Source organism: Sus scrofa, chromosome 4 (assembly GCF_054392235.1).
Source record: "Sus scrofa isolate SSC_HxYL_T2T_F1_AM1 chromosome 4, Sscrofa_HxYL_maternal_Yorkshire_Landrace_v2.0, whole genome shotgun sequence".
Lineage (NCBI taxonomy): Eukaryota > Metazoa > Chordata > Mammalia > Artiodactyla > Suidae > Sus > Sus scrofa.
In genome coordinates, this window is record NC_139386.1 from 18,309,681 (window position 1) to 18,329,884 (window position 20,204).

Sequence of the window (20,204 nt, forward strand, 5' to 3'; positions counted from 1 at the left end):
GGCACGCCCTCTCATTCCTCTCAGGCTTTGTCTTCTGTCACCTATCTCCTTTTCTGAATCTCCCCAACCCTCAATCCAATTCTTCCCAGAGACCAGGCTCCAGCTCTGTCTACCCAGCCTTTACTACCTCCATCTGTTCTTGCCACACTCAACTTTCCTGAAGAAGGGTTACTACAATTTGGCACATTCACTTCCCTGGAGGCCAGTCTGTCTCTGGCTAAGCCCCTGTACCCTGAAAACACCCACCATTGAAGTAAATGGGAAAACAGAGTAAATGGCATCCTTATTAAAACTCACACTTTGCTCTGTGGATGCAAGACCTTGATTATAGTGTTAACGTGTTCAGTCATACTGACTTTTAGGACAGAAAGACTAGCATCAGCCAGTAGAAGAACCAAGAAAGGAAAACAGAAAGAAAAAAACCACAAACACAGCAGAAGTGATGGCTGAAATTCAGACAAAGAGGAAAGAGAGGAAAGACGGCACCGCCATCTTTCGGTAATTCACCAAAATGACCAACACAAAGGGAAAGAGGAGGGGCACCCGCTCTATGTCCTCTAGCCCCTTTAGAAAACATGGAGTTGTTCCTTTGGCCACATACATGCGAATCTACAAAAAAGGTGATATTGTAGACATCAAGGGAATGGGCACTGCTCAAAAAGGAATGCCACACAAATGTTACCATGGCAAAACTGGAAGAGTCTACAATGTAACCCAGCATGCTGTTGGCACTGTTGTAAACAAACAAGTTAAGGGCACAATTCTTGCCAAAAGAATTAATGTGCATATCGTGCATATTAAGCACTCTAAGCGCGGAGACAACTTCCTGAAATGTGTGAAGGAAAACGATCAGAAAAAGAAGGAAGCCAAAGAAAAAGTGACTTGGGTTCAGCTGAAGCACCAGACTGCTCCAGCCAGAGAAGCTCACTTCATGAGAACCAATGGAAAGGAGCCTGAACTGTTGGAACCCAATCCTTAGGAATTCATGACATGATAAGTGCAAAGAAAATAAAAGACCTAGACTGTTTAAAAAAAAGAAGAAGAAGAAGAAGAAGAAGAAACAAACCATAGTCCCAAGGACATTCATGAACAAAATAATAATGTCCCAATCCTTGAAAAAAGGTAAAATTATGTTCAATGTTTTCTAGTTAAGAATGAATAAAATAATATATTATCCTAGCATATGATTTCTCACAAGAAAAATGATGAAAATCAAAATTGTATTGAACCTTGCAGAGGTAATACCGAATTACCTGCAAAATTTACTGGTATGGCATGCTTCATTCTGGTGAGGGGAGATCTGTAAGGAATTAATATACTGTCTTACAAGCGTCACTATTATTTCTTATACATTTATTGGTCCTGTCCCTTCTGTTCATTGAGTATAAAGTTCCAAAGACTTAAATTTATTGGCTCCCTTCAGAGGTTATTTTGGAGGTGTTCATAGCAAAAGAAGAATGGATATGGAATCAGGCAAACTTGAGTTCAAATCCCAAGACTAAATAATATCAGTTGAGACTGGATATGATTGTCTGCCAGTTGGTCCAAAAGAAGGGCAGAATGGGGAAAAAAAGAAGGAAAAACCGTTTTAAATGTCCCTTTGGAGTTTCTTGATGGCTCGGTGTCTAAGGATCCAGTGCCATCACTGCTATGGCTCTGGTTACAGTTGTAGCATATATTTTATCCCTGGCCCAGGAACTTCCACATGCCATGGATGTGGCCAAAAAAAAAAAAAAAGAGTCCTTTTACAACATACATATGTAACCTCCACCACACTCTAATTCATTTGAAAAGCCATTATTGAAAGTTCCTAGCATTTGGAAAGATTTCTGGCACAAATAGTCACTTAATAAGCACTGGGGCACCAGAGGTTCAAAGACAAGTATGGAGGGTCACTGCTATCAAAAGGTTCTTGGAAATCAATGCGAAAGTCTTTGTTTGGATTTACCTCCATTCTTTTTCCCACCCAGAGTCCTGAACATCTCTCCAACTCTTCCTGTGTGCAAAGTTAAGAGAGGAGTCAAATGTTTCACACCCCTACCCTTTCGGAGGCTCAGCTATTCATCAGCATAATCCAGGGGTTTGTGTCTTGATGGTAGGCCTCGTTTATCCCACTAATAGGTGGTGAGCACTTTTTAATCAGTCTCTTCTAAGGTGTATGATCATATTCAAAATTCATGGATAATATTATGCTCTAGGAGATAATATTATTCCCATTTTACTGATCAGAAAACTAAGGTTCAGTCACACAACCGGAAATAATTTTTCAAGTCCCACAACTTGAAATAATAAAACAAAGATTCCAACTAAAATACCTACCTTTCCTATAGTCTAGTGTTCATATCATGGGCACAATAGAACAAAACAACCTCTGAAGCTGGGATCAAGGCACAGCCCTTAGGGCTTAGACCAGACCCCCAAGACCTCTTCAGCTCACTCAAGTCCAGATGCCAAGCAAGGTGACTAAGACAAGTGTGACCAAGGAAGAGCTTGCAATTTCATAATCAATCAGTTCCCAAGGATAGGAGCCTGATGGAATGGAAAGTACAGACTCCTGGTTCTTAGACCTGACTCTATCAATTCATGTTAGTGGTGGTACAACTACTCCTTATTGTATTTGTTAGGAAGCTTATGTGAAATAATGTTGGACAAATCACAATAACCACATCATTAATTCCTTTATTTAAAAAAAAAAAGAAAAGAAGGTGCTCTTTAGTCTTTCAAAAAAAGATTTGGTGGAAGAGGAATTTTAGACCATTCGTTACAGTGAGTTTTCATCTATCTTTTGTTTTCATTTATCCCAGCTTTTTTTTTTCCTATCACTTATTAACAAGAATTAACAATTAACAATTCTTGTTAATAAGGTCTAGTTCAGGGTCCTTCACAAACATGTATGTTCAAAATGTACTTTGATCATTCACATATGATCACAGCTATGTTTTAAAAATACCCTGCTGTATAGCACAGGGAACTGTATCCAATCACTTGTGATGGAACAAGATGGAGGATAATGTGAGGAAAAAAAAGTGTGTGTGTGTGTGTGTGTGTATACACACACACACAAATGCTAACATTAATTATCACTGAGTGATGAGACTATAGATATTTTTTTTCTTTTCATCTGAGTGCATTTTTCACATTGAGCGCATACTATTTCCTAAGTGAAAAAATAATATCTGCTCACTTTAAGTCCTTTTGGTATCCAAACAAACATGTACCATGAAGCAAAGAGCAATGATGTAAATGAACAAGAAAAGAGTGTCTCAAAAAGTTCTTATCCATAAACATACGATCATATATGATATACTTAGAGATAAACCAAAGATGAGGAGAAAAAGATTATTCTGCAAGATGTAGCCATAACTTTTATAATCATGACTATATTTCCACACGCAATACAATCTGGGGGTGGTATCGGTCCTCGATTGTGAAGGCAGAGACTTCTTCAAAGAATACTTTAGCATTGTGAAATATCACAAACTATTACACGTGGAATTATGAGTACAGAACAGAATGGACCGTAATAAGCACAAGCTGTGCGCTACGCAGCAGACACATCCAAATATCTGCCTAAACCTGAGTTTTCCTGTGGGCATTCATTCAGCAGGGGAACATCAAGTTTGAAGAGCTCATGTTTCAAAGCTGCATGTATACATTTCATTTTCTTGTAATACAAGAGCATATCACAATAAAATCACGTGGACTATGTTCAAAGTGTAACCCCACTACACACACACACACACACACACACACACACACACACACACATTGCTTTAATACTCAGCATTAATTAATGCCCAATCTTGTCAAAGGCTAGCTGAATTTCTTCATCTATTCACCACTCCTTCACCAACTTCAAATATTTAGTTGCTACCTTCCAGCATAAGCCATTTTTGCAGAAAAAAAAAAAAAAAAAAGGACACAGTGCTTGGATTTAAACCTAATTGTCAAATATTCTAGACACTACAGTGGTATAAATAAGTGTAAAAGATGAGTAGTCACAGGTGACTGGGAACATACTTGTGTGAGGCTGCCATGTTTGTAGACAATTTACCTTTCTGCAATTTAGTGATGACTCACAGGAAATTTAGTGTCAATTCATCATACACAGTGAGACATAAGGGGGTTTCATAATCACTTGTCATTTTTCCTGTTTGACAATTGGTTTATTAATTTCCCTCTCACTCTTGTGTTCCTCCTGATTGAGTATAATTTCTCAGCAACTGTCTTAAACAAGCACTGTTATCTGCTGTAGTAAAGAGAATTAAGGCTAATCTGCTGGCATTTTTATCTCTGCTTCAGCCTTCTAAGGGAATGTGAAGCATGTGTGATTCCTCTTTTAAGTTTGCTTCACTTGTTGTTGCTACAGTCCTATTCACAGATGACATGATAGTTTATTTAGAACACTATAAAAATGCCACTAAGAAATTATTAGAACTCACATGTGATTCAGTGAAGTTGCAGGATACAAAATTAATATACAGAAATATGTGGCATTTCTATACACTAACAGCAAATTATCAGAAATAGAATTAAGAAAACAATCCCATTTACAATCTCATCAAAAAGTATAAAACACTTGGGAATAAATCTAACTCTGGAGGTAAAAGACCTATACAGAAAACTGTAAGACACTGATGAGGAGTCCCCATTGTGGGCTCAGCGGTAACAAACTCGACTAGTATCCATGAGGATGCAGGTTCAATCCCTGGCCTTACTCTGTGGTTTAAGGATCTGGCATTGCTGTGGCTTTGGTGTAGACTAGCAATGCAGCTCCAATTTGAACCCTAGCTGGGGAACTTCCATATGCCATGGATGTGGCCCTAAAAAGAAAGGGAAAAAAGGATACTGATGAAAAAAATTGAAGACAACACAAACAAATGGAAGTATAAAATACATATGCTACTTAAAAAACAGGGCAACCACAAGCCAAAACCAAATATTGCATTTGCAAAAAATGAAAAAAAAAATACACTCAAGCAGATAATAACAGGAGACCATCCAACCAAAAAAAAAAAAAAAAAAAAAAGAAGAATGGAGAACCATAGAATCAACTGGAACATGAGGATCAAATGGCAATAAATAATCATCTATCAATTATCACCTTAAATGTCAATGGACTGAATGCCCCAATCAAAAGACACAGAATGGCTGAGTGGATAAAACGGCAAAAACCTTCAATATGCTGCCTACAAGAAACTCACCTTAGGACAAAAGATACATATAGATTGAAAGTGAAAGGCTGGGGAAAAGTATTTCATGCCAATAGACATGACAGAAAAGCAGGAGTTGCAACGCTCATATCAGACAAAATAGACTTTAAAACAAAAGACATAAAGAAAGACAAAGAAGGACACTATTTAATGATTAAGGGATCCATCCAAGGAGAGGATGTTACTATCATCAACATATATGCCCCAAACATAGGAGCACCCAGATACATACAACAAATATTAACAGACATAAAGGGAGATATTGATGAGAATACAATCATAGTAGGAGACCTTAATACCCCCCTCATATCAATGGACAGATCCTCTAGACAGAAAACCAATAAAGCAACAGAGATCCTAAAGGAAACAATAGAAAAGTTAGACTTAATTGATATCTTCAGGACACTACATCCAAAAAAATCAGAATACACATTCTTCTCAAATGCTCATGGAACATTCTCAAGAATCGACCACATATTGGGACATAAAGCGAATCTCAATAAATTTAGGAGCATAGAAATTATCTCAAGTATCTTCTCTGACCACAATGCCATGAAATTAGAAATCAACCATGGGAAAAGCAAAGAGAAAAAACCTACTCCATGGAGACTAAACAACATGCTACTAAAAAACCAATGGGTCAATGAGGAAATCAAGAAGGAAATTAAAAACTATCTTGAAACAAATGATAATGAAGACACAACCTCTCAAAATCTATGGGATGCTGCGAAAGCAGTGCTCAGAGGGAAATTTATAGCAATCCAGGCCTTTCTCAAAAAAGAAGAAAGATCCCAAATTGACAACTTAACCCTCCACCTAAATGAATTAGAAAAAGAAGAACAAAGAAGTCCTAAAGTCAGCAGAAGGAAGGAAATTGTAAAGATCAAAGAAGAAATCAATAAAATAGAGACTCAAAAAACAATAGAGAAAATTAATAAAACCAAGAGCTGGTTCTTTGAAAAGGTGAACAAAATTGATAAACCCCTGGCCAGACTCACTAAAAAGAGGAGAGAAAGAACCCAAATCACCAAAATTATAAATGAAAAAGGAGAAATCACAACGGATACAGCAGAAATACAAAAAACCATAAGAGAATACTATGAACAACTATATGGCAAGAAGTTTGACAATCTGGAAGAAATGGACAATTTTCTAGAATCTTACAGCCTGCCAAAACTGAATCAAGCAGAAACAGACCAACTGAACAGACCAATCACTAGAAATGAAATTGAAGAGGTCATAAAATCACTCCCTACAAATAAAAGCCCAGGACCAGATGGCTTCACAGGTGAATTCTATCAAACATATAAAGAGGAATTGGTGCCCATCCTCCTTAAACTCTTTCAAAAGGTTGAAGAAGAAGGAATACTCCCAAAGACATTCTATGAGGCCACCATCACCCTCATTCCAAAACCAGGCAGAGATACCACCAAAAAAGAAAACTATCGCCCAATATCATTGATGAATATAGATGCAAAAATTCTCAACAAAATCTTAGCCAACCGAATCCAACAACATATCAAAAAAATTATACACCATGACCAGGATGGGTTCATCCCAGGTTCACAAGGATGGTTCAACATACGCAAATCAATCAACATCATACACCACATTAACAAAAAAAAAGTCAAAAATCATATGATCATCTCAATAGATGCAGAAAAAGCATTTGACAAAGTTCAACATCCATTCATGATCAAGACCCTCGCCAAAGTGGGTATAGAGGGAACATTCCTGAATATAATCAAAGCCATTTATGATAAACCCACAGCAAATATAATCCTCAATGGGGAAAAACTGAAAGCCTTCTCACTCAAATCTGGAACAAGACAGGGATGCCCACTCTCACCACTGCTCTTCAACATAGTTTTGGAAGTCTTAGCCACAGCAATTAGACAAACAAAAGAAATCAAAGGCATCCATATAGGAAGAGAAGAGATCAAACTGTCACTGTATGCAGATGACATAATTCTATACCTAGAAAACCCTAAGGACTCAACCCCAAAACTCCTTGAACTGATTAATAAATTCAGCAAAGTGGCAGGATATAAGATTAACATTCAGAAGTCAGTTGCATTTCTGTATACCAGCAATGAAACATTAGAAAAGGAATACAAAAATACGATACCTTTTAAAATTGTACCTCACAAAATAAAATACCTCGGAATACACCTAACCAAAGAGGTAAAGGACCTATATGCCGAGAACTATAAAACCTTAATCAAAGAAATCAAAGAAGATGTAAAAAAATGGAAAGATATTCCATGTTCCTGGATTGGAAAAATCAATATTGTGAAAATGGCCATACTACCCAAAGCAATCTACAGATTCAATGCAATCCCTATCAAATTACCCAGGACATTTTTCACAGAACTAGAACAAACAATCCAAACATTTATATGGAACCACAAAAGACCCAGAATCGCCAAAGCAATCCTGAGAAACAAAAACCAAGCAGGAGGCATCACTCTCCCAGACTTCAAGAAATACTACAAAGCCACAGTCATCAAAACAGTGTGGTACTGGTATCAAAACAGACAGACAGACCAATGGAACAGAATAGAGAATCTGGAAATTAACCCTGACACCTATGGTCAATTAATCTTTGACAAGGGAGGCAAGAACATAAAATGGGAAAAGGAAAGTCTATTCAGCAAGCATTGCTGGGAAACCTGGACAGCTGCATGCAAAACAATGAAACTAGAACACACCCTCACACCATGCACAAAAATAAACTCCAAATGGCTGAAAGACTTAAATATACGACAGGACACCATCAAACTCCTAGAAGAAAACATAGGCAAAACACTCTCTGACATCAACATCATGAATATTTTCTCAGGGCAGTCTCCCAAAGCAATAGAAATTAGAGCAAAAATAAACCCATGGGACCTCATCAAACTGAAAAGCTTTTGCACAGCAAAGGAAACCCAAAAGAAAACAAAAAGACAACTTACAGAATGGGAGAAAATAGTTTCAAATGATGCAACTGACAAGGGCTTAATCTCTAGAATATATAAACAACTTATACAACTCAACAGCAAAAAAACCAATCAATCAATGGAAAAATGGGCAAAAGACCTGAATAGACATTTCTCCAAAGAAGATATACAGATGGCCAACAAACACATGAAAAAATGCTCAACATCGCTGATTATAAGAGAAATGCAAATCAAAACTACCATGAGATACCACCTCACACCAGTCAGAATGGCCATCATTAATAAATCCACAAATAACAAGTGCTGGAGGGGCTGTGGAGAAAAGGGAACCCTCCTGCACTGTTGGTGGGAATGTAAACTGGTACAGCCACTATGGAGAACAGTTTGGAGATACCTTAGAAATCTATACATAGAACTTCCATATGACCCTGCAATCCCACTCTTGGGCATCTATCCGGACAAAGCTCTACTTAAAAGAGACACATGCAGCCGCATGTTCATTGCAGCACTATTCACAATAGCCAGGACATGGAAACAACCCAAATGTCCATCGACAGAGGATTGGATTCGGAAGATGTGGTATATATACACGATGGAATACTACTCAGCCATAAAAAAGGATGACATCATGCCATTTGCAGCAACATGGATGGAACTAGAGAATCTCATACTGAGTGAAATGAGCCAGAAAGACAAAGACAAATACCATATGACATCACTTATAACTGGAATCTAATATCCAGCACAAATGAACATCTCCTCAGAAAAGAAAATCAATCATGGACTTGGAGAAGAGACTTGTGGTTGCCTGATGGGAGGGGGAGGGAGTGGGAGGGATCGGGAGCTTGGGCTTATCAGTCACAACGTAGAATAGATTTACAAGGAGATCCCGCTGAATAGCATTGAGAACTATGTCTATATACTCATGTTGCAACAGAAGAAATGGTGGGGGAAAAACTGTAATTGTAATGTATACATGTAAGGATAACCTGACCCCCTTGCTGTACAGTGGGAAAATAAAATTAAAAAAATAAATAAATAAATAAATAAAAAAATACATATGCTCATGAATTGGAAGAATTAATATTATTGAAATGACCATACCATCCAAGGCAATCTGTAGATTTGCGACCCGTGTCAAAATACCAATGACATTTTTCACAAAACTAGAACAAATACTCCTAAAATTTATATGGAAATACAAAAGACCTCCAAATAGCCAAATGATTTTGAGAAAGAAAAACAAATTTGGAAGTGTCAGGCTCCTTGATTTTAAACTATATTGCATAGCTTCAGAAATCAAAACAGTACAACACTTGCACAAAAACAGACACATTAATCAACGTCATACACCACATTAACAAAAGAAAAGTCAAAAACCATATGATAAAAAGCATTTGACAAAGTCCAACATCCATTCATGATCAAAACTCTTGCCAAAATGGGTATAGAGGGAACATTCCTGAACATAATCAAAGCCATTTATGACAAACCTACAACAAATATAATACTCAATGGAGAAAAACTGAAAGCCTTCTCACTCAAATCTGGAACAAGACAGGGATGCCCACTCTCACCACTGCTATTCAACATAGTTTTAGAAGTCCTAGCCACAGCAATTAGACAAACAAAAGAAAGAAAAGGCATCCATATAGGAAGAGAAGAGATCAAACTGTCACTATATGCAGACGACATGATACTATACATGGAAAACCCTAAGGACTCAACCCAAAAACTGCTTGAACTGATTAATAAATTCAGCAAAGTGGCAGGATATAAGATTAACATTCAGAAGTCAGTTGCATTTCTGTATACCAACAATGAAATATTAAAAAAGGAATACAAAAATACGATACCTTTTAAAATTGCACCTCACAAAATTAAATACCTCGGAATACACCTGACCAAGGAGGTAAAGGACTTATATGCCAAGAACTATAAAACTTTAATCAAAGAAATCAAAGAAGATGTAAAGAAATGGAAAGATATTCCACGATCCTGGATTGGAAAAATCAATATTGTAAAAATGGCCATACTACCCAAAGCAATCTACAGATTCAATGCAGTTCCTATCAAATGACCCAGGACATTTTTCACAGAACTAGAACAAACAATCCAAACATTTACATGGAACAACAAAAGACCCAGAATTGCCAAAGCAATCCTGAGAAATAAAAACCAAGCAGGGGGCATAACTCCCCCAGACTTCAAGCAATATTACAAAGCCACAGTCATCAAAACAGTGTGGTACTGATATCAAAACAGACAGACAGACCAATGGAACAGAACAGAGAACCCAGAAATAAACCCTGACGCCTATGGTCAAATAATCTTAGACAAGGGAGGCAAGAACATAAAATGGGAAAAGGAAAGTCTATTCAGCAAGCATTGCTGGGAAATCTGGACAGCTGAAGGCAAAGCAATGAAATTAGAACACACCCTCACGCCATGCACAGAAATAAACTCAAAATGGCTGAAAGAGTTAAATATAAGACAAGCCACCATCAAACTCCTGGAAGAGAACATCAGCAAAACACTCTCTGACATCAACCTTACAAACGTTTTCTCAGGTCAGTCTCCCAAAACAACAGAAATAAAAGCAAAAATAAACCAATGGGACCTAATCAAACTGAAAAGCTTTTGCACAGCAAAGGAAACCAAAAAGAAAACAAAAAGACAACTTACAGAATGGGAGAAAATAGTTTCGAACAATGCAACTGACAAGGGCTTAATCTCTAGGATATACAAGCAACTTATACAACTCAACAGCAAAAAAGCCAATCAACCAATGGAAAAATGGGCAAAAGACCTGAATAGACATTTCTCCAAGGAAGATATACAGATGGCCAACAAGCACATGAAAAAATGCTCAACATCACTGATGATAAAAGAAATGCAAATCAAAACTACCGCAAGATACCACCTCACACCAGTCAGAATGGCCGTCATTAATAAGTCCACAAAGAACAAGTGCTAGAGGGGGTGTGGAGAAAAGGGAATCCTCCTGTACTGCTGGTGGGAATGGAAGCTGATACAGCCACTATGGAGAACAGTTTGGAGATACCTTAGAAATCTACACAGAACTTCCATGTGACCCCGCAATCCCACTCTTGGGCATATATCCGGACAAAACTCTACTTAAAAGAGACACATGCACCTGCATGTTCATTGCAGCACTATTCACAATAGCCAAAACATGGAAACAACCCAAATGTCCATCAACAGATGATTGGATTCGGAAGAGGTGGTATATATACACAATGGAATACTACTCAGCCATAAAAAAGAATGACAACGCCATTTGCAGCAACATGGATGGAACTAGAGAATCTCATACTGAGTGAGGAAAGTCAGAAAGACAAAGACAAATACCATATGATATCACTTATAACTAGAATCTAACATACAGCACAAATGAACCTTTCCACAGAAAAGAAAATCATAGACTTGGAGAATAGACTCGTGGCTGCCCGGGAGAGGAAGTGGGAGGGATCGGGAGCTTGGGGTTATTAAATACAACTTGGAATGGATTTATAAGGAGATCCTGCTGAGTAGCATCGAGAATTATGTCTAGATACTTATACTGCAACAGAACAAAGGGTGGGGAAAAAAATGTATACAAGTAAGAGTAACTTGGTCCCTATGCTGTACAGCGGAAAAAAATTAAAATAATAAAACAAGAAAAAATAAGTAAAATAAAAATTTTTTAAAAAGACACATTAAGTCAGTGAAACAGAATAGAGAGCCCAGAAATAAATCCACACTTACATGGTAAATTAATCTGACAAAGGAGACAAAAATATACAATGGGGAAGAAATAATTTCTTCAATAAATAGTGTTGGGAAAACTGGACAACATTGATACAAAAGAATCAAGCTGGACTACTTTCTCATACCATACACAAAAATAAACTCAAAATGGATTAAAGGCTTACATGTAAAACCTGAAACCATAAAACACTTAAAAGAAAACATAGGCAGTATACTCCTGGACAGCAGTCTTTGCAACATTATTTTGGATATGTCTCCTCAAGCAAGGGACGCAAAAGCAAAAATAAATGAGACTACATCAAACTAAAAAGCTTTTGCACAAAAAAGGATATTATCAACAAAACAAAAAGGCCACCTACTGAATGGGAGAAGATATTTGCAAATCATATAACAAATAAGGGGCTAATATCCAAAACATACGAAGAGCTTATACAACTCAACATCAAAAAAAAAAAAAAAAAAAAAAAAACCACAACCCAATTAAAAATGGGCAGGGAACTGAATAGACATTTCTCCAAAGAATACATATGGATGGCCAACAGACACATGAAAAGATGTTGAACAACACTAGTCATCAGGGAAATGCAAATAAAAACCACAAGGTAATATGCCCTCACAACCGCTGGAATAACTATTACCAAAAAAGACAAAAAATAATATCTGTTGGTAAGGATATAAAGAAGAGGGAACCCCTTGTGCATTGTTGTGAATATAAATTGGTGCAGGCTCTATGAAAAACAGTATGGAGGTTCCTCTAAAAAATAAAAATAGAACTCCATACAATCCAGCTATTCTAAATGCTATTTCTAAGCATTTATAAAAAAAAAAACCACTAACTTGAAAAGATACGTGGGATTTCCCATCATGGCTCAGTGGAAATGAATCTGACTAGCATCCATGAGGATGCAGGTTGGATCCCTGGCCTTGCTTAGTGGGTCAAGGATCTGGCATTGCCCATGAGCTGTGGTGTAGGTCACAGGCGTGGCTCGGATCCCACGTTGCTGTGGCTGTGGTGTAGGCCAGCAGCCGTAGCTCCAATTCAACCCCTAGCCTGGGAACTTCCATATGCCACAAGTGCGACCCTAAAAACCAAAAAAAAAAAAAAAAAAAAAAAAGACATGTGCACACCCCTATGTTCATGGGAGCATTATTTACAACAGCCAAAATATGGAAGCACTCTAAGTGCTCTTCAATAGAAGAGAAAAAAAGATGTAATATATGTATATCTATGAGTATTACTCAGCCATTAAAAAAAAGAATGAAGGAGTTCCCGTTGTGGCACAGTGGTTAACGAATCCGACTAGGAACCATGAGGTTGCGGGTTCGGTCCCTGCCCTTGCTCAGTGGGTTAACGATCAGGCATTGCCGTGAGCTGTGGTGTAGGTTGCAGACACGGCTCGGATCCCGCGTTGCTGTGGCTCTGGCGTAGGCCATTGGCTATAGCTCTGATTAGACCCCTAGCCTGGGAACCTCCATATGCCGCAAGTGCAGCTCTAGAAAAGGCAAAAAGACAAAAAAAAAAAAAAAAAAAAAGAATGAAACTGCCATTTGCAACGACATGGATGGATCTGGAGAGTATTATGCTAGATGAAGTGAGTCAGATAGTGCAAGACAAGTATCATATGATTTCACTTATATGTGGAATCCAAAAAACAAAACAAATGAACATACATAACTAAACGGAAACAGAGTCAAAGGTACAGGGAACCAGTAATTGCCAGAGGAAGAAAGATGAAACAAATAGGTGAGGGAGATTAAGAGGTGCGAACTTCCAGCTATGAAATAAATGAGTCACAAGTATGAAATGTAAGCATGGGAATATAATCAATGATAATGCAATATCTTTGCATAGACTGATGAGAACTAGACTTATCGTGGTGTTCATTTTGTAATGTATAGCAATATCAAATCACTACGTTGTGTAACAGGAACTAACATAGTGTTTTAAGCCAATTTCACTTCAAACACACACACACACACACACACACACACACACACACACACAAACTCATGGAAAGAGACCAGATTTACAGTTGCCAGAGATGAGCGGGCAGACTGAGTAAAGGTAGTTGAAATGTGCAAACTTTCAGTTATAGGATGATAACTACTGTATCTATGCTATACTGATGGGTATAGGATGTAAAGTACAGCATGATAAATATACTTAGCCCCGCTATAAGTTATATATGATAGTTGTTAAGAGGATAAATCCTGAAAGTTTTCATCACAAGGGGAAAAAATGGTGGACATTCACTAAAATTATTGTGGTAATCATTTCATGATCATTGTGTTCTACTCCCTAAAGTGTTGTATGTAAATTACATCTTAATAAAACTGGCAGGAAAAAATAAGAAAAAAGGGAATAGACCATCTAAAAAATTAAGTTAAATGTGTTAAAATAAAAATAAATAAAATTATGGCAGACATCACTAGATTCCTCACCTATATTTAGTCTCCCTTCTTCCTTAGTAAAAAAGTTACAATTTGTTTTAGGGTATCCGGTATTTTTCAGGTTGCTTTGCAGCTAAGGGTAGCCATGTGACACAGTTGCGACTGAGAAGGTATTACTGGAAATCACCAGGAAGGGATGCTGGGAACGTTCTTTAAAAGGAGACACTCAGCTAAAATGTGCTCTTTGCCTTCAGTTTTCTACTTCATTCTCTCTAGATTGTGAACTTGATTCTGGAAGAGCATTCATCTTGCAACCACAAAACAACATATTTTTTTGAAAATGAAAACCACATGGCAAGCAAGTCTCCATAGAAACACAGAAGAAACCTGGGTGGCGGGTAGTGTCATTTGGCTGCCAAATTATGTCTGAACGGCTCGCATCAGAACTTCTTGTTAGGTGAGAAATAATAGATCCTCTGACTGTTAAAAACACGTTTTGTTTTGTTTTCAGATTCTCAACGACATGTAGCAGAACTCAATCCCTAACCGATCAATGACACAGATGTGCCTTTTTAGAAATAAATAAATAAATGGATTGAAAAGGGTTCTGTATATTTAGGAAGTATGGGGGTATCAGATAAAGAATCTGGGTGCCCAAATGCCGCACTGGGAATTGTCAAGAGATGTTCAATGGGATGCTGTCCAAGGTGGAAACAGGGAGCAAGGGAAAGAGAAAAGAAAGGAAATTGTGTGTTTGAATAGAGAATAGGTTAAGAGGTGGACCAGATGGTAGATATTAAAGGCTGAAAATGCAGAACCTCAGCCATCAATGCCTTTACTGAACTAACACGGGCCTCTGAGTCCAGTGGCAGATGGAGGCTTTCCGCAGAAGCTAATGGGGCAGCATGAGCTCAACTGACAGCAGTCCTCAACTGTATATACCACTCTCAGCTTCTTCGCACCCTGGAGTAAATTTAAGTGTGCACCAAACCTTTAAGTTTGGCAAGTGTGAAATGCAATGATTAAGATGAAGTTATGTAGGAAGATATTAGAGTGGGATCAAAAGCTGACAGCACTCAGGGCTCTTTCCATCCTCCTTTAGTAGTTCATGCTCTAGTTTATTCCTCACTCATTTAGTCGAAAAGCCTATATTGAATGCCCAGCAATGTTCTAGGCATTGCTAGCAAAAGATGGAGATCTCTAAATACAGTCAGGGTATTGAAAAAGTTAAAAACATGACTCACATGATCGATGTATTTAATATATTATGGAATGATTAATTTATCTGACTAATTTAAGAAGGAATCAGAAGAATCACAAAATATTATCAGAGAGCATTTGAGGAACTAAGAAGTTGCAGGGATTAAAGAAAAATAATCAAGTAAAATTGCTAGGTTAGGTGTTCCCGCTGTGGCACAGTGGGTTAAGGATCCGACTTCAGCAGCTTGGGTGGCTGCAGAGGCATGGGTTCGAACCCTGGCCCTGTGCAGTGGGTTAAGGATCTGGTGTTGCTGCAGTGTGGCAAAGGTTGCAACAGTGGCTCAGATGCCATCCCATTGGTGAGGCCATTTGAAAAAAAAAAAAAAATTTGCTAGGTTAGGTAGAAAACAAAGAAACTATTCCCTGCAGTTAAAATTTCTACCAGACAGAAATCTGCATCTCTATTAAACAAAATTCTACCACTTAAAAGGTAACATGACAGAGTTAGGGCCCTGATCCATAAAAAAATAGAATATCAAATACAGGAATTTCCTCCGTGATTGTTAAGTAGTTATTGGGTAGGTCTATTAGTCAGTGTTCCAGGATGACACTGAAAGCACATGCAGTCCTCTTTGCCTTGTTTCTAAATATCAGATAATTTTGAGAACAAGAAGCAAAGACTATGATCTGGTCTGTTACAACTATACTTCCTCAGCTTCTAGAAAGGGAAAGAAAAAAGGATTAAAGAGAATGAGGTCCTCAGAATAAATGTACACCTGGAACTTACATCTGACACTTCATTTAAGTCTCACGTAACTCAGCAAAGGGCTTATACTAAACAGATTTTAAAAATGAAAAAAATTGAGGCTGAAAGCATTGAGATCACACAGGAGGAGCCACTATTCCCACATCCATACGCATCTGTTCAAACCTTCAAGCACTTTCCTTCAGGCCACATGGGCACCCATGAAATCCACAGACTGGCTGAGCCATTCACTCAATGTTTAACTCAGCAGCATTTATCAATCCCCTCCTACATACTCAGCATCTCAGGCCTGGCCCTGAAGCAGTGAACCAAACAGGTTTGATCCTCATTTACCCTCTGCCTTGCACAGCTCACATTCTCAGGGACCCCAGGCCTTCATTTTAGCCTGTTGTCACCACCAGCCTTTCCCACTGACACATAAAAACAAAAACAAAACAAGAACTAATTTGATATTGTTCTTTTTTCTTTCCAGAAGCATGTCCCTCTTTCTGCCATCTCAGCCCACAGGCGCCTGCCCCTTTCATTCAGCGGCCTCTGCCCTTTCCTGCTTCCTCTCATCTTTCCCTTCGAAAGCCATTTCATTCCCAGGGTTCAGAGCTGCCGAACCTTCCTTGTAAGTCAGACAGACACCTCACATGTTCCATTCAAAGGTTTCAGATGCCTAAACGACCAGCAGCTGTTCTTGGGAAACCTGAGCCCAGAGCCCTTTTAAGCAGTGGCTCCAGGAACGCCCCTTCCCTCTGCACTTGAGATGGATGGAAATTCAGCCCAGGCTAGAGCTCACTTTCAGGGACACATCTGAGGAAGCCAGTCCTTATTACAAAATGTCACAGCTACGTGGCCCTTGGGAGCTTAATGCAGGCCTTTCTTGAATTGATGGTCCATGGATTAGGTCACTGGTAAAACAGGACCCAGAGGCCCTGGTCCAGGTGTGGAAGGGCTCCCTTTGGCCTTCAGCAGGAAGGCAAAAGGGCAAGAGTGGGGACCTTTACAACTCATTCTTTTTTTTTTTTTTTTTTTTTGTCTTTTGTCTTTTGTCTTTTTGTTGTTGTTGTTGTTGCTATTTCTTGGGCCGCTCCTGCGGCATATGGAGGTTCCCAGGCTAGGGGTTGAATCGGAGCTGTAGCCACCGGCCTACGCCAGAGCCACAGCAACGCGGGATCCGAGCTGCGTCTGCAACCTACACCACAGCTCACGGCAACGCCGGATCGTTAACCCACTGAGCAAGGCAGGGACTGAACCCGCAACCTCATGGTTCCTAGTCGGATTCGTTAACCGCTGCTTCACGACGGGAACTCCTACAACTCATTCTTTACTTCCTTGAAACTGGGGTAAAACTCACTTCTTGCGTCTGAGTTACAGTGAAGGGACTGGTCAATGCTTAAACAGCAGGCCACAGAATCTTCATCTTTTAGATTTGTAAGGACTCTACCCCCGCTCCAAAGACAGGAAAGGAAGGAAGGAAGGAAGGAAAGGAAGAAAAGAAGGAAGAAAGAAAAGAAAGAAAATGGTAACTATTGAGGTGGGTAAGGATATGTTAATTAGCTTGATGGTATTGATTCTTTCATAATGAGTACATATATCAAGACATCAAGTTGTACACCTTAAATATTTACAATGGTACTTTAATGAAATTTTAAAAAAATTAATATTCCCCATTCCTCTGCTTTCAGAGGTGATGACACCAGATCCACAACATTCAAATCAGAGAAATCCAGTCATAGCCCAAGGGAAGAGGAGGCAGAAGCACCCACCTTCCCTCTCAATTAACTGTTCCAAGGTTTAAGGATACTCTGCTGCCAAACACATTTTTCCTGGGGCAAAAGTGAAATCCCTCAAACCCAATAGTTTCTCCTCCTTGTTCTGTACTGGTTGAGGCAACATAAGACTGGTTGGTATCCACTGAAGTATAACCCGTTGCAAACACTCAATATTCTCAAACCCCAAATGTCTGAAATTACTTGGCTGTTTCGCCATGAAGTTGACCTAGAATCCTGTGCATTTGTATCTAAACTCCCTGGGGTTCTGAAACAGGAGTCTCTACTAACCTGTGGGCAAAGGCATTTCTACTTCCTGCAGAAAGACTGACAGAACCAGACCCACTCTTATTATCTAGATCGAAGGCCAGAAGACAAATGGAGGCCCACATACCATATTTCAATATATTTTAGAGGTGTAAATCAAGCTGACAACCCACTGGTTAAAATATATTCTATCCCCCTTCCTTGAAAAGGATACCTTCATAAAGACAAAATTGAAAAATATTTTTAATACTTTTAAATTTAAATGATTGAAAGTCAGTATAACATCAAAGATAACGGAGTTTAATTCAAGTTACAGTGTTCTTTGGTAATCTGCCAGTGTTAGACTGAGAGACATATAATTCATAAATTATTATTTTTTTCATAAAAATATTTCTTGCCTTTATTTCGGCAGATCGCTAATTACATTGTTAAAGATTTTTTTCACATAATTTGGGTTCTACTGACAGCAAAGCCAAATTAGACAAACTTTCTTGAGTCATTGTAGTTATTAGTTTTTTAATTAAATTCAATTTAGAGAGGTTTCCCTCTTCTGAGGTAATAGCAATTATCATTGTCAATGAATTCTTTTTTTTTTTTTTTTTTTTTTTGGTCTTCTGTCTTTATAGGGCCGCACCCGTGGCATATGGAGGTTCCCAGGCTACAGGTCTAATCAGAGCTGTAGCCACAGCAACACGTGATCCGAGCTGCGTCTGCGACCTACACCACAGCTCATGGCAATGCCGGACCCTTAACCCACTGAGCAAGGGCAGGGACCGAACCTGCAACCTCATGGTTCCTAGTCAGATGCATTTCTGCTGCGCCATGACGAGAACTCCCTGTCAATGAATTCTTTAAGCAAAACTAGATTCAGAAATAAACCATAATTTTACATATCATTTAAAACATTTTAATATGGTCACATAAAATACATTATTATCACAAAAATATCATAAAACATCTTAATACATAAGGCACAACTGAACTGTAAATTTAGCATCTCTTTAAGAAATATTAAAATTCTTAAGACTTGTATTGCATTTACCTCTTCCAGAGAATTGCATACATTATCTCAATTTAATTTTGTCACTTTAAGAACATTTTTTTTTTGTTTTTTGCTTTTTAGAGCCATACCCTCAGCCTATGGAGGTTCCCAGGCTAGGGGCTGAATTGGAGCCTACACCACCGCCACAGCAATGCCAGAGCAGAGCTGCGTCTATGACCTACACCACAGCTCACAGCAATGCTGGATCCTTAACCCACTGAGCAAGGCCCAGGATTGAACCCACAACCTCATGATTCCTAGTTGGATTCGTTTCCGTTGTGCCACGACAGGAACTCCAAGCATTTATTTAGTATTTATTCTTAGCATATGTCTGAGGGTAGTTATGACCTCAGATTTGATATGTTTCATCAGGATGTCCCTCCATTGACTAGATCCAGAAAATATATGTAATCTCTGAATTATTGCCAGTATTACTGCTATGAGCATCACTGAGACCATTCTGGTAACAAATTCAGCTGATGTACCTTTCATGGCACACAAAATATTTCTGTATTTCAGCTGGCATCTTATTTTGCATACTTTTTTTTTACCTTACCCATGATTTTGTGCCATTATCTTAGGCCTTTCCTGAATGATCTTTTCTTTTTTTGTTTTTTTTCTTTTTAGGGCCGTACCTGCAGCCTATGGAAGTTCCCAGGCTAGGGGTCAAATTGGAACTGCAGCTGCTGGCCTGCACCGCAACCACAGCAACATGGGATCTGAGCTGCATCATCAACTTACACCACAGCTCATGGCTACACGGGATCCTTAACCCACTAAGGAAGGCCAGGGATTGAACCCGCATCCTCATGAATACTACATCGGGTTCATAACCCACTGAGCCACAATGGGATC

General features: G+C 38.6%; 1 long non-coding RNA gene and 1 pseudogene across 1 annotated transcript in view; one reads left to right on the forward strand and one right to left on the reverse strand.

The window, feature by feature from the left end:
• The window catches only part of LOC102159324 (uncharacterized), a 538,926-nt gene that overhangs the window by 512,725 nt on the left and 5,997 nt on the right, over nt 1-20,204 (reverse strand). The gene's annotated exons all lie outside the window — the stretch shown is intronic.
• On the forward strand, nt 509-994 carry LOC110260449 (large ribosomal subunit protein eL21 pseudogene; annotated as a pseudogene).